Source organism: Meles meles, chromosome 1 (assembly GCF_922984935.1).
Source record: "Meles meles chromosome 1, mMelMel3.1 paternal haplotype, whole genome shotgun sequence".
Classification (NCBI taxonomy): domain Eukaryota; kingdom Metazoa; phylum Chordata; class Mammalia; order Carnivora; family Mustelidae; genus Meles; species Meles meles.
In genome coordinates, this window is record NC_060066.1 from 173,498,003 (window position 1) to 173,512,785 (window position 14,783).

Genomic DNA, 14,783 nt, shown 5'->3' on the forward strand with positions numbered 1-14,783 from the left:
TCTCCCCATGTCCTTCATGTTATTTGTTATGCTCCACAAATAAGTGAAACCATATGATACTTGACTCTCCCTGCTTGACTTATTTCACTCAGCATAATCTCTTCCAGTCCCGTCCATGTTGATACAAAAGTTGGGTATTCATCCTTTCTGATGGAGGCATAATACTCCATCGTGTATATGGACCACATCTTCCTTATCCATTCGTCTGTTGAAGGGCATCTTGGTTCTTTCCACAGTTGGGCCACCGTGGCCATTGCTACTATAAACATTGGGGTACAGATGGTCCTTCTTTTCACTACATCTGTATCTTTGGGGTAAATAACCAGTAGTGCAATTGCAGGGTCATAGGGAAGCTCTATTTTTAATTTCTTCAGGAATCTCCACACTGTTCTCCAAAGTGGCTGCACCAACTTGCATTTCCACCAACAGTGGAAGAGGGTTCCCCTTTCTCCGCATCCTCTCCAACACACGTTGTTTCCTGTCTTGCTAATTTTGGCCATTCTAACTCGTGTAAGGTGATATCTCAGTGTGGTTTTAATTTTAATCTCCCTGATGGCTAGTGATGATGAACATTTTTTCATGTGTCTGATAGCCATTTGTATGTCTTCATTGGAGAAGTGTCTGTTCATGTCTTCTGCCGATTTTTTGACATGACTATCTGTTTTGTGTGTGTTGAGTTTGAGAAGTTCTTTATAGATGCTGAATATCAACCTTTTGTCTGTACTATCATTTGCAAATATCTTCTCCCATTCCATGAGTTGCCTCTTTGTTTTGTTGACTGTTTCCTTTGCTGTGCAGAAGTTTTTGATCTTGATGAAGTAGTATGGGTTTGTTCTATTTGGGTACAGTCATGGTGGTTTTCCTAGTTTCCCTGTGACTTCTCAACCTGGCCTCAGACCCTGAGTGTGACTTCTCTTGAATTACTCATAGGGTTCCCAAAGCCTACAAATGCTCATGGCTGGTTTGCTCTCTGGCCTCTTGCATGGTTCTGTTTCAGTGGTTGGCTCAGTAGGTCTGTGTCCAGGAAGAAGAGACAAATCCTCCATGGCTTGTCCCTTGCCTCCCTGTTCCAGCTCCTCAGTGTACAAGGCTGTGGCCATGCCGAGCTTCTTGCCATTACCAGAACACACATGCCATTGTACTTGCCATTCCAGATGTCTGAGTATTCCCTCTATTCCGGAGCAGTCATTACTTTCCTTGTGATCCCGTGACATCTGTATTATACATCGGTGTTAATGGTGCTGGAAACACGAATTCTTCACTGTCTGTGTGTCCATCTGCATAGTCATTTGTTCATTCATTGATTCATTTGTCCTCCATGGACTGGTATGCCTCTCCAGTTCGACTCAGCAACGTGAGAACAAGAAGTGGGTATTATCCCACATCTTTGTTGCTCACCACAAGACCTGGTATATAGGGGGTGCTTAGTAAATGTTTGTGGAGTGAATGAATGAAGCCACACTCTGCACATGATCTCCCTGCCCGTGGAGAACCTCTAGTCTGTTTTGTACTCACAGGTTGACCTTCTCCTTTCCCAGAGCAACAGGGTGTGGTGCAAAGATCAGGGCCTTTGCAGTCAAGTGGAACTAAAATGAAATCCTGGCCTCACCACCTACTAGCAGTGTACCTGGGGCAAGGAGCTTACCGTCTCTGAGCCTCAGCCAACATAACTATGAAAGAAGGATGATACAGCCCGTACTAGATTAGAGATCATGTTTATAAAAGCTCCTGGCTCGTAGTTAAGATGCTCAGTGACAGAATCAAGCTACTGGTCCTCTGAGAGTGGGTCTGTATTTGTGTTGAAATTTGGTGGTTCTCACAGACTTTACCTTGACCCTTTATTTCCTTTTTGTAAAACCAAATAGATTTTCCTTCTTAGTTGAAGTATTTGGGTTTCAGGCCTTGCAAGTTGACAAGATGTGGTTGGCCAAAGACACCTCTGGCCATCTTGGTGGTAAGACAGTTGCCCTGGCCAATGGAATGCCCAAGGAACTATTATAAATGTCACAGCCCACCTTCCCCTCTTCCCCTCTTCACGTGGGGATGTGATGATGTCAGAATCAAAGGTCAGAGCCATTGTAGACAGGATGGGCTCTTCTCTCCTTTTTACTGTAAAGAGGCTGAGGCCAAGAGAGAACAGTGTCTTGTCCAAGGCCATCCCAGAGTTTTGGGGCAAACTAACATGTGTATATCACATTCCATTCTACAAAATACCATCTAGATCACTCTCTCTTTGTCCACTGTGAGCAGCCTTACCGACCCCATCATGTAGATAAGGAAGCTGAACTTAAGAAGTTTGAGTTGACTAAGATCACCTGCCTCTTAAAAGGCACAGCAGGGACTCAAACCCAGGTATTCTGGAGCCATTTCTTGAGGTTTTTCCACTTTCCCACTTTTAAGGTTGATGTTCTTTTTACCCCTAAAATTTTCAGGCTCTCACTCCTGGACTTTGGCATCATCTTTTTTGAGCCCTCCTTTGCTTTTCTAGAGGTGCTTCAGTTCAGAGAATCCATACTTATTGGATTGCACAACCTCCCAGGAATTTGAGGGCTGTATTAATTATCTATTGCTGCCTAACAATGTTATCTTGAACCTAGCACCTTAAACAATACCCATTTATTAGTTCAGTCTCCGCAGCTCAGGAGTCTGGGCGTAGCTTAGCTGTGTTCTGTCCTTCAGGTTCTCTTACAAGGCTGCACTCAACAAGTGTTGGCCTGGGCTGGGGTCTCATCTGAAAGTTCGACTAGAAGGATCTTCCTCCAAGCCCACCAGGTTGTTGGCAAGATTGACATCCTTGTGGTCTGTTAGACTGAGGGCGCTCCTTACTAAGTGTCACCTGGAGGCTGTCCCCAGTTCTTGCCACACAGGATGGCTGACTTCATCAAAGCCGTAAGTGGAGATAACAGTCTATTAGGAAGACAGAGATAATATAAAGTAAATTAACTGTGGAAGTGATATCTATCAGTTTTCCTATATTCTTTGGATGAGATGCAAGTTACAAGTCTTGCCCACACTCAGTGGGAGGGGATTACCCAAAGGCATGAGTACGTGGAGGCAGGGATCATTGGAGGGCATTTTTCACTTGATCTTAGCCAAAAGGCCGAGAAGCAATAGGAGGGTATTTTTATTTTACACTATTTTTCAGCTTTATTATGGTATCATTAACAAGAAAATTGTAAGTTACTTAAAGTATACATTGTGATGATTTGATCTACATGTACATTGTGTGGAGGCCATTGTGTAGTCTGTCCGCTATAAGCACACACCCTAGTGATATGTATGTATTTGAAATATTTACATAGTCTGTTGTCAATCCGTATAGTAACTATTAAAGCTTAATTTTTTTATTTTTTGATGAAAAATAAATATTAATAGAACTTCTAAATTTTTCTTCCATTACCTCAGTGGGTGGTTTTTACAGTCCACTGCCTTACAATGAGCGTGTGGTAGCTTGTTTGCCTTATGGTTTGATTGTCTATATACTTGTTAAGCTCCTCCTGCAGATGGATTTCATTGACTGTTAGCAGAGAAGGCCCTGGGGTAAGGTGGGTCTCTTCCTAAGATTGAGGTCCATGGGAAAAGGATTAAGTCTGATTGGACTTGAACTCCCCAGTGCTTGGCCCAATGCCTGCCTGGCACAGACAGAGCAAATGCTCAATTAATGTTGGGTGGCTGGAGGTGACCCTTTGTAAAATTAAGGCAAGAGGGGAGATGTGGGCTTTTATCAGAGGTGTCTTGGCTCACGGAGCCCTCATTTACTCTTTCACTCAGCGTTTACTTGAGGCTGTTCTGTCCAGGAACATGGTCCAGGAACTGGAGACCTAGAAAGTCACATACAGTCAGCCTCAGGGAGCCTTGGTCCATGGGTAAAACAGCTAAACAGATAATAAACAGTGTTTGTAGAGACGTGCCAGACCCAAACTGTGAATTGATGAGCATGGTGGGAGCACAGAAGCTGTGACTCACTGGCCTGAGGGAAGGCTTCATAGAATAGGTCTTGTTTGAGCTGGACTCTGAAGGTTGGGCAGAAGCAATCAGTTACCTATTTTTCTGAAGAGAGTAGTTAGATTCTCATGGCATTTGGGAAGGTGAAGTCATAGGTTCATTGGGACACAGTGATGTGATGTGGGCTCATATCCCTGGGAACAAGAAAATATGAGCCCAGCTGGAGGACAGAGGTTGAGCCCATGCTGGCAGCCATTGCTTGGGTCTCTCTTGGCCAAAAATACCTGACATCGACCTAGGGAGGGGCTCTTTCAGCCTGCTCCTGTGTTAGAACTCAAGTTTCTTCCTTGCATTTTGTTATGAAGGCTCCAGGCCAGTGTCCCAAGTGCTCTAAACCTTCAGAGAGTCAGAAGCTGGCGTTTGAGAAAAGCCTGGTCCTCCGGGCCTTTGCAGACCTCCCATCCTGATTTATATAGATTTGACACCTTTGGGCTTTGCTCAGATCTATAAACTTGGGCATCAGTGTCTCTGTTCGGGTGTCAGCTCTCCAAATGAGATAGTGATGAAGAGTTTCTTTGGAGCTTCCGTGGCAAAAGCATCAATCGCTTTGCCAATGAGGGCTGTCCAGAGCCCCAGGCTCTGCAGATTTATGAGCTGCCTGCGCCTTCTTCTGTAATCTCTAGACTCCCAGCTTTCACTGAAAAAGAATGGCTTCTAATCTCGCAGATAACCTTCCTCATGTAAATCTGCACACTGGAGGGCTTAGCCTGGCATGGATTACTAGAACATCCACCCCTTCTCTCCCTGGAAACTCAGGATCACAGAGGAGCCTCCAATGACTTGTGATCAGGGAAACCACCCCTATATAAATCATGGAGATATTACAGAGAATATCTGGCTTGCTTCTTCCTTTTTTTCCTTCCTTTTTTAACGTTTTATTTATTTATTTATTTCAAAAATTTTATTCATTTATTTGACAGACAGAGATCGCAAGTAGGCAGAGAGGCAGGCAGAGAGAGGAGGAGGAAGCAGGCTCCCCACAGAACAGAGAGCCTGATGCAGGGCCCGATCCCAGGACCCTGGGATCATGACCTGGGCCGAAGGCAGAGGCTTTAACTCACTGAGCTACCCAGGCTCCCCATCCTTTCTTTCTTTTTTTTTAAATTAAATTATCACCTGAGGGCCAGTGCCATTTCTTCTCTGAGCCAAGACCCTGGGGAAGCCTAGAAACTGTGCCTTGGGAGTCTTACTTTGGCTTGTGGGATGGCGTATCTGAAAGATGGCATTTGTATTGGGGCTGCCTTCCCAGGAGCTGTGACAAGTGGGTCTGTCTGGAGGAGGGTGGCCAGCAGGTAATTACACTGCGGTGTGATCGGGCTTTAGTAAGAGATGAGCAAAGGGCATTAGGAGATTCCTTTGTAATTAAAAAACCCTCCTGATTTGATACACAGGGTTTATGTGCAATTATCCTTTCACTCACTCCTGTTAAGAGTGTTCATATTATAAGCCAAAGCTACAAACCTTTTTACTATGTTTATACACATCAATTCTTTTATTCTGAAATCAGTTTTAACTCAATGCTGTAATCATCTTTAACAAAGCATCCAGACTGTATGACTTTCCACCATGGCTAAAGCTGTTTTCCACCAGCCCCTTCTTGTCCATACCACTTCTGAGATGTCCCTGCCCAGAGAGCCCAGTTTCAGTGTCTGTGCTGTTTCTCCATCAGTTTTCTTCCTGGTTCTCTTTGAAGAGATTGGATTGTGGATTGGAGAGTGGGTCAGCACTGTAACTTTTTTTAAAAAAGATTTTATTTATTTATTTGAGAGGGAGAGAGAGAGCACAAGCAAGGGGAGAGGCAGAGGGAGACAAAGAAGCAGGCTCCCCACTGAGCAGAGAGCCCAATGCAGGACTCGATCCCAGGACCCTGGAATCATGACCTGAGCCAAAGACAGATGCTTAACCAACTGAGCCACCCAGGCACCCAGGCACCCAACACAGTAACTTTTTATTTTTGCTTAAACTTATTTAGTGCAAAGTTCTTACACATAGATAAAAGCAGAGTGAAGGCCATGTACCCATGTACCCATTGCTTACTTTGCACCGTTGTCAACTCACGGCCAACTTTATTTCATCCATCCACCCATCTATACCCCCATATTGTTTTGAAGCACATCTAAGATTAATTAATCTAAGATTAATTAATCTAATTAATCTAAGATTGATTAATCTAAGATTAATACCCCATATTATTATTATTATTATCTTAAAGATTCCATTCATTTATCTGACAGAGAGAGATCACAAGTAGGCAGAGAGGCAGGCAGAGAGAGAGGAGGAAGCAGGCTCTCCGTTGAGCAGAGAGCCCGATGCGGGGCTCGATCCCAGGACCCTGGGATCATGACCTGAGCCGAAGGCAGAGGTTTTAACCTACTGAGCCACCCAGGTGCCCCACCCCATATTATTTTTAAGCACATCTAAGCACATCTATTATTTGATCCATAAATATTTAAATCCTGGATCTATAAAAGACACTTTTGAACTTTTAAAAACATAACCGTAATACCACAGTCACAACAAAAAAAATTTATATCTTCTTAATACAGGCATACCTTGTGTTATTGAGCTTTGCTTATTATGCTCCACAGATACTGTGTGTGTTTTTGTTTTTTGTTTTTTGTTTTTTACAAATTGAAGGTTTGTGGAAGCCCTGTGTTGAGCCGAATCTATCAGCACCATTTTCCCAAGAGCAGTTGCTCACTTTGTGTCTCCGTGTTACATTTTGGTAATGCTTGAAATATTTTAAATTTTAAACTGTTTCATTATTAATATGTTTCTTATGGTGATCTGTGATCACCTGTGATCACAGGTCTTTGGTGTGACTGTTGGAATTATTTTGTGGTGCTGTAATCTGTGCCCATATGTAAGATGGTAACTTCATAAAGGTGATGTGTGTTCTGATGGCTCCACTGACCGACCATTCCCCTCTCTCTCTCCCTCTCCCTCTCTTCGGGCTTCCCTATTAAAAAATTGTAATATTGAAAATAGGTCAATTAATAGCTCAACAATGACCTCTGAGTGTTCAAATAAAAAGAGTCACACATCTCTCCCTTTAAATCAAAAGCTAGAGATGACTAAGCTTAGTGAGGAAGGCATGTTGAAAGCCAAGATAGACTGAAAGCAAGGCCTCTTGCACCAAACAGCCAAGTTGCAAAAGCGAAGGATGAGTTCCTGCAGGAAACAGAGCGCTGCTACAGGGAACACACGGATGATAAGAAGGTGGAACAGCCTTACTGCTGACGTGGAGAGTGTGTGAGCCGTCTGGATAGAAGAGCAAACCAGCCACCGCATCCTTGTCAGCCAAAGCCTGACCCTAAGCAAGGCCCGAGTTCTCCTCCATTCTGTGAAGGCTGAGGGAGGTGAGGAAGCTGCCGAAGGAAAGTTGGAAGCAGCAGAGGTGGGTTCGTGAGGTTTAGGGAAAGAAGCCGCCTCCGGAACGTAGAAGGGACAGGGTGACGCAGCCAGTGCCAGTGTAGACGCCGCAGCAGGTGATCCAGAAGCTCCAGCTCGGATCATTCGTGAAGGTGGATGCACTGAACAACAGATGTTCAGTGTGGACGGAGCAGCCTTCTGTCGGGGGAAGATGCCGTGTGAGACGTCCACAGCGGCAGAGAAGTCAGCGCCTGGCCTCAGAGCCTCAAAGGCCGGGCTGACTCTCGTGGGAGGGACTCATGCGGCTTGTGACTTTATGTTAAAGCCGGTGCCCATTTGCCATTCATAAAGCCCCAGGACCCTCAAGAATTTTGCTCAATCTATAGTGTTCTGTAAACAGAACGACAAAGCCTGGATGACAACATGCTTGTTTATAAGATGGTTTACTGAGTATTTTAAGCCTCCTGTTGAGGCCTCCCCAGAAAAAAAAAAAGATTCCTTTCAAAATATTCCTGCTCACTGACTGTAGATCTGGTCACCCAAGAGCCCTGATGGAGATGGACGAGGTAAGTGTTCGAATGCCTCTAACACGGCATCCGTTCTGCAGCCCATGGATACAGAGTCATTTCAGCCTTCTGATTAAGAAATTCAGTTCATAAGGCTGTCACTGCCATAGTGGTACCTCTGGTGGCTCTGGGCAAAGTAAAACAAAAACCTTCTGGAAAGGATTCTCGATCCTAGAAGAACATCCGTGATTCATGGGAAGAGGTCAGGATAGCAACATGAGCAGGCGTTTGGAAGAAGTTGGTTCCAGCCCTCATGGGCGACTCTGAGGGGTCAGGATGTCAGGGAGGAAGTGACTGCAGATGGGGTGGAAGGAGCAAGAGAACGGGAAGCGGAGGCTGAAGGTGGGTCTGCACGGCCGCCCTCTCAGGGTAAAACTTGAGGGTGAGCAGTTGCTTCTTACAGATGAACAAAGAAGGTGGTTTCCCGGGAGGGAATCTACTCCCGGTGAAGATGCCTTGAAGGCGGTTGAAACAACAACACAGGATTTACAATATCACAGAAACTTAGTTGATAAAGCAGCAGCAAGGTTTGAGAGGACTGACTCCAGTTTTGAAAGAAGTTCTGCTGTGGGTAAAATGCTATCAAATGGCATCGCGTGCTGCAGAGAAATTGTTTGTGAAAATAATCAACCCATGTGGCAAACCTCATTGCCGTCTTACCAGAAATTGCCGCAGCCACTCCAGCCTTCAGCACCTACCACCCTGATCAGTCGGCAGCCATCGACATTGAGGCAGGACCCTCCCCCAGTAAAAACATTATGACTCGCTGGAAGCTGATATGATGCTTAACTTTTTTTTTTTTTTAGCAATAAAGTATTTTTTAATTAAACTGTGTACATTTTGGGATGCCTGGGTGGCTTAGTCAGTTAAGCATCTGCCTTTTGGCTCAGGTCATGATCCCAGGGTCCTGGGATCAAGTCCCACATTGGACTCCCTGCTCAGCAGAGAGCATGCTTCCCCCTCTGCTCCCCTCCCCTGTTCATGCTCACTCTGACTCTGACAAATTATGTCAGAGAAAAAAGTATGTACATTTTTCAGACATAATGCTATTGCACACTTAGTAGACTCCGGGATAGTGTAAACATGACTTTAATATGCCCTGACAAACCAAAAATTTCCTTGATTGACTTTATTGCGGTACCTACTTTATTGCCTTGGTCTGAAGTGTCTCCCCAATCTCTCTGAGGCATCATATGTACTTCAGTGTTTGAGTTTCACCTTGCCGTTTGTTGATGTATCTCTTAAGTGTTTTTTAAATGGTAGATTCCCACTCCATTCTCCCCCCTTCCCTTTACCCTGTATTTGTTGAAGAATTATTTATCCTATAGTTTTTCACTATCTGGATTTTGCTGATTGTATTTCTATGGTGTTGTTTATCATGTTGCTTTGCCTTTGTTTTCTGTAAATTGGTGGTTGTATCTAAAGGTTTGGTCAGATTCAGCATTGGTTGGTTGGTTGGTTGGTTAGTTTTAGCAAGACTACTTGATATGTGGTGTTAAATGCTTTAACCCATAAACTCATAATGTGTAATTATCTCTTGCTTTTTGATATTTAAAGTAATTAAGCGGTGCCTACATCTGTTAAATCATTAGGGTTTTCAAAATGATGATATTTCAGTTCTATCTTTGCTGCTTTGTTTATTAATTAGAATACTTATTTCATAAAAACTTCCCTTTATCTACTATTTGGCTTGGCAGTGATGTAATTCCTGGAGAAAAGCAGGATAAATGATTCTTTTGCTTTTTTCCCCGCCTACTTTCAAAATAGTAGTTGGCTTGCTAGCACTCAGCAACAATGACCAGTTAGTTTCAGTCCATTGTAAGTATTATTATGCTTACCAATATTCAAGTTGGTAATGGGAACTCTTCAAATTGGCCTGAGTCCTGTTGGCATGGCCCTAAGAATCTCTGATAAATGTGTTATTATCTGTTACAACAAAATTTTCCAGGCTTTTCCAGGCTCATTTTGAACATTTCCTGTCCCAGATCCAGACTGAGTCATTTCTTGAAGGAGTCTTGTTTCTGTTCATTAGGGAGATAGTCATACCAGTTCACAATCTGTACGCTAGCAGTGCTCGTTGCCATTGGGTTGGTTGTTCACAGGCCTTTTCACTGTTCAGAGTCAGGAAATACATGTGTTGTGTGCTTGATTCCTTTTTTAAAGGAGATGCAATGTAGGTTTATACTCATACTTTGAATTCTTATTTAGCACTACAGAGTTTTTTCTAAATTGCTTTTATCTTATATCTGTATCTTCTTTCTTATCTACTGGGAATCTGACTTTGCAACAATACCAGCAGTGATAGAATTGGGCTATCACATAAATACCTAATTGTTGGTTGTTGTTGTTTTTTTTTTAATATTTATTTATTTATTTGACAGAGATCACAAGTAGGCAGAGAGGCAGACAGAGAGGAGGAAACAGGCTCCCTGCGAAACAGAGAGCCCGATGTGGGGCTCGATCCCAGGACCCTGGGATCATGACCTGAGCTGAAGGCAGAGGCTTTAACCTACTGAGCCACCCAGGCGCCCCAATACCTAATTGTTTTATCCAGGCACTAGCAACAATCCAATAATAACAGCAACAACACTCCCATTAATTACTGGAAACATTGCTTTAAAACCTTTTAAGGCTTTTTTTTTTTTTAAGGTTTTTAAGTTCTGGAATTCCCTTTCCTGACTTGTTTACTTGGAAGCCCACTATTTATTCTTCAGGACGCACTTCAGATAGCCTGTCCTTGGGGAAGTTTAAATTACTTACTCCTCTGTGCTCTCCTGCAGCTCTTTGTATGTTCCTCTGTTAGAGCAATTCTCTTATTCACAGGGACATAGACTGAGAATCCCTAGAGAGTGAAGATTTATTGTCCAATATACCTGCAGCATCCCACAGGCTTTGGGGAAAGCTTGATTTTGAACTTGACAGTTCATAGACCCGTCACATGCACACATGCTCAGTTCGTTTGCCTGGTGACTTGAGCACTTTTTACTTGTTCATTCATTGAGGGCCTACCCTTGGCCACCATTTGCTGGGTCACTGGGGTCAACAATGGAGATAGGACCTTCCCCTCCCAGATTTTACACCCCATTTTCTATCTCAGGTTTCAGATAGACTAGAAGGCCCTGCTAAATTAAAAAGAGAACCCTAACTTGGGGAACTTTGGGTTTGAACACCCCTGATCAGGCTTGGGTGCAGGGGTGCCGCCACGAAGGGGGCTCAGGGCCAGCCTGGGTTGCAGTGGGGCCATCCAACATGGGGAGCCTGAAGTGGCCAGAAATCGGGTTATAGGTAGGCAAGAGGCAGGGGAGCTCTGGCTGATGGTGGCATTAGGGACCAAGTCTGGCACAAAGGACAGTATCATCTTACTCGCCACCCCCTGGGCTAAGCCCCAGGAATCCCCAGCCTCTGTCAGGCTACCTACTAAAGGTTAGCAGCCGGGCAAGGGAAATTTTCTGTCTTTAATCCCTCCTCTGGTCTTGACATTAGTTTGGAACAGACAGCTAGAGAGATGAGAGAAAAAGAGCATGTTTATGAAAATAAAATCTTCAGTGCCTGCCCTGTGGGCTCTTTTGTCTCTACCTTTATTTAGCATTTCAGAAGCCCGAGTTAATGTTTACCAGAAGGCGAGGCAGGACTGTAAGTTCTTCCAGTCCAGCAAACTGCAGCATTAATGCTTCTCCAGCCACTTTTCACAGATATATTGTTGAAAACATTTCCCTTTTCTAGACATTGGGACACTGAGGCAGATACCCTGGCGTTAGGCCCACCTTCCTAGTTGTGATCCTGCCCCCGAGGGTAGTAGGAGTCCTGGCACATTCTCTTAGGTTGGAGGCCATTTATTAAGAAATGGCCTCTCTGCCACATTTCTTTTTTTTTTTTTTTAAGATTTTATTTATTTATTTGACAGACAGAGATCACAAGTAGGCAGAGAAGCAGGCAGAGAGAGAGGGGGAAGCAGGCTACCTGCTGAGCAGAGAGCCCGATGCGGGGCTTGATCCCAGGACCCTGAGATCATGACCTGAGCCGAAGGCAGAGGCTGAACCCACTGAGCCACCCAGGCGCCCCTCTGCCACATTTCTTAATCCCCACCCTGGATTTAACTATATCTAGCACCTCTTCCCAAAATTTCATCTATTGCAAATCGCCAGCTAGGTGTACCAACAGGTGATTCAAATTCATTACGTTCAAGACTAACCCTATCTCCCCCACAACCAGATCCTCCTTATATTTTCCTGTCTCGGTGAATGGCACTACCATCCACATTGCCCCTGACTTTAGACTAGATTAGGTTCTTTATTATACTGTCTCACAGTACCTCACAATTACAATTACATAAGTAATATGTTATGTATATGTTTACCCGGTAGTTTCCACTGCCAGACTGTGTAACTTTCTTGAGAGTTGGGACCATGGTGCTTTATTCATCATGGTACCCCAGTGCCCAGCCCATCTGACACATGAGTTCTTAATCACTATTTGTTGGAATAATTAAGAAATGTACCTGGTCACCCTAGAAACCTCATCATCAATGTAGAATCCCCCCTTCTTACCTTCCATATCTTACCTATCCATACAACTTGTCTGTTCTACCCCTGAAATGTTTCTCAGGTCTGTCCTATTAGTACTATGCCTGATGTTCCTGGTGTTCAGGACCCAATCATCTCACATTTGGACTGTGATAATAACTTGGTGGGTTTCTCTATCTCTTTTCTTTTCCTTTTTCCAATCCATCCTATGCATAGCCAAAGCACTTTTCAAAAAATTGTAAAACTGTGTCACTTAAGAACTTTCTTTTCTTCTTCTTCTTCTTCTTTTGGCCTCCGATTGTCTGAAAGACAAAATCTACACTCCCTGCAGGATCAATCCCTAATCTGTTTGTGCTACCTCATATCCTGCCGTTGTCCCCTGCACAACCTCGTGCTTCAGCAACCACAAACAGCTCTTCGGTTTTCAAATCTTTTTATGTCCCTCCATATTTACTTTATTCCTCCTCTACCACCTAGCACAGCTGTCACAAAGAAGGGAGACAAAGAAGGATGGGGGAAGGTAGCTAAGGGATTTGGCAGAGGAAAATCCCTGGTTTTCCAAAGTAATAGAGGAAAACTTTTTAAAATGTCCTCTCCCCTTCCATAATAAGTCTTCTTGGAGTTGGTGAATCAGGGCTCAAGGTTGTCTGGTATTGAAGCTATACCTCTAAACATAAACAAGTACCCTGCCCTACAGTTTAGGTCCTTTCTGAATATGGGGGGGGGGTGTCTTTTTCTTTTTTTATTATTATAATTTTTTATTATGTTAGTCACCATACAGTACATTATTAGGTTTGTTTTTTTTTTACGTTATTAGTTTTTGATGTAGTTTTCCAGATTCATTATTTGCATATAACACCCAGTGCTCCATGCAATCCGTGCCTTCCTTAATACCCATCACCGGGCTCACCCACCCCCACCCCCAAAACCCTCAGTTTGATTCCTGGAGTTCATAGTCTCTCATGGTTTGTCCCCCTCTCTGACTTACCCCCCTTCATTTTCCCCTTTCCTTCTCCTGATGTCCTCCATGTTATTCCTTATGCTCCACAAGTAAGTGAAACCATATGATAATTGTCTTCCTGTGTTGGGCTTATTTCACTCAACATAATCTCCTCCAGTCCCATCCATGTTGATGCAAATGGTGGGTATTCATCCTTTCTGATGGCTGAGTAACAGTCCATTGTAATATCCAATGGGGAGTCTTTTTCTTAAAAGTGACTATTTTTGTTTTTCAGTTCTCTTTTCTGTTTTTTGAAGTGTGGTTCTTTGGGACATGGCATCTACTGCAGGGAAGCAAGCCAGCGGGAAAACTGATGGCATGGCCCACCCTCCGGCAGCTGTAAGGTGCCACGCTGAAGTCTCATCACCCAGTTTAACAAACAGTAACTAAATGTTGTTCAGTCCATGTGTCTTTCAGCTCTTATTTCTCACCTGTCACTTATCGTTGTAACTATGCACCGATTTAGGACAAAATACAAGGGAACGTGGTAGGCGTGCCTGCCATCTGCCTCTCGCTGTCCTGGGACGCCCCTAACATGTGAAATGGATCCATCCTAACGTCTGATGACTTTCTTTGGAATTGTACACAGATGATCCTCTAAGGCAATCCTCTTCTCTCCAATGCTTGGCATCGTAAACTGGCCGAACTGTATGAACTTCGGTTTGGATTCATTGGGAGCCTGAACAATTTGTCTGTGGTGACTTGACACTGGGCAACTGAACCTGATTGTTGCAAAATAAATACCTCATAGAATGTCTGTCTGCATTTCATGACTGTGACCTCGAGTTCTTCCTTGATGCTTTATCTCTAGCATGGTGGAAGCTGCTGTAAATGTGGATTTATTTAATGAGATAGCTGTTGGGATGTGGGGATTAAAGTGGACATCAGAATTTTTCCTCCTGTAAGTATGGAACAGACGGTTGAAAGAACTTGCTCCCTTAAAACATATTTCGACACAGAGATTTTAGAAACAAATTTTTAGGGCTCTTTGAGCGCCTCTTCACGGTGGCATGACTCCTGGCTGTAGTGCATTGAAGGGAGAAACCAGTGACAACTCAGTTACTTTGTTTTACTTTTTTATTCAAAATGTGTTCCATCTGGGAGGCTGGGCTTCTGCCAGGTCAGGATTGCCGATCCCCTACTGTTTCTGTTGTCCTCTTCAGGCCAGGAATTTTCAATGTATTTATGAGACAGCTACAAAGACACACGTTGATTTAAAAGGCTGATCACACCTAAAAAGGAAGAGGCACACAAATTCAGGCCACCATGAGCTTAACTTAAGGTCAAGTTGGCACACCTCCCATCAAACAGAGTACC

At 43.8% G+C, this 14,783-nt stretch overlaps 1 protein-coding gene across 5 annotated transcripts in view; it reads left to right on the forward strand.

The window, feature by feature from the left end:
• Positions 1-14,231, forward strand: part of YIPF1 (Yip1 domain family member 1) — a 40,726-nt gene extending 26,495 nt beyond the window's left edge. For 4 of the 5 annotated variants that reach the window (XM_046012941.1, XM_046012965.1, XM_046012972.1 and 1 more), the window contains one exon: positions 13,702-14,231. The gene's annotated coding sequence lies outside the window, so the exon portion shown is untranslated. The remainder of the gene's footprint in view (positions 1-13,701) is intronic. The other variant, XM_046012957.1, reaches the window with a different exon arrangement.
• The last annotated feature ends 552 nt before the right edge of the window (positions 14,232-14,783 follow it).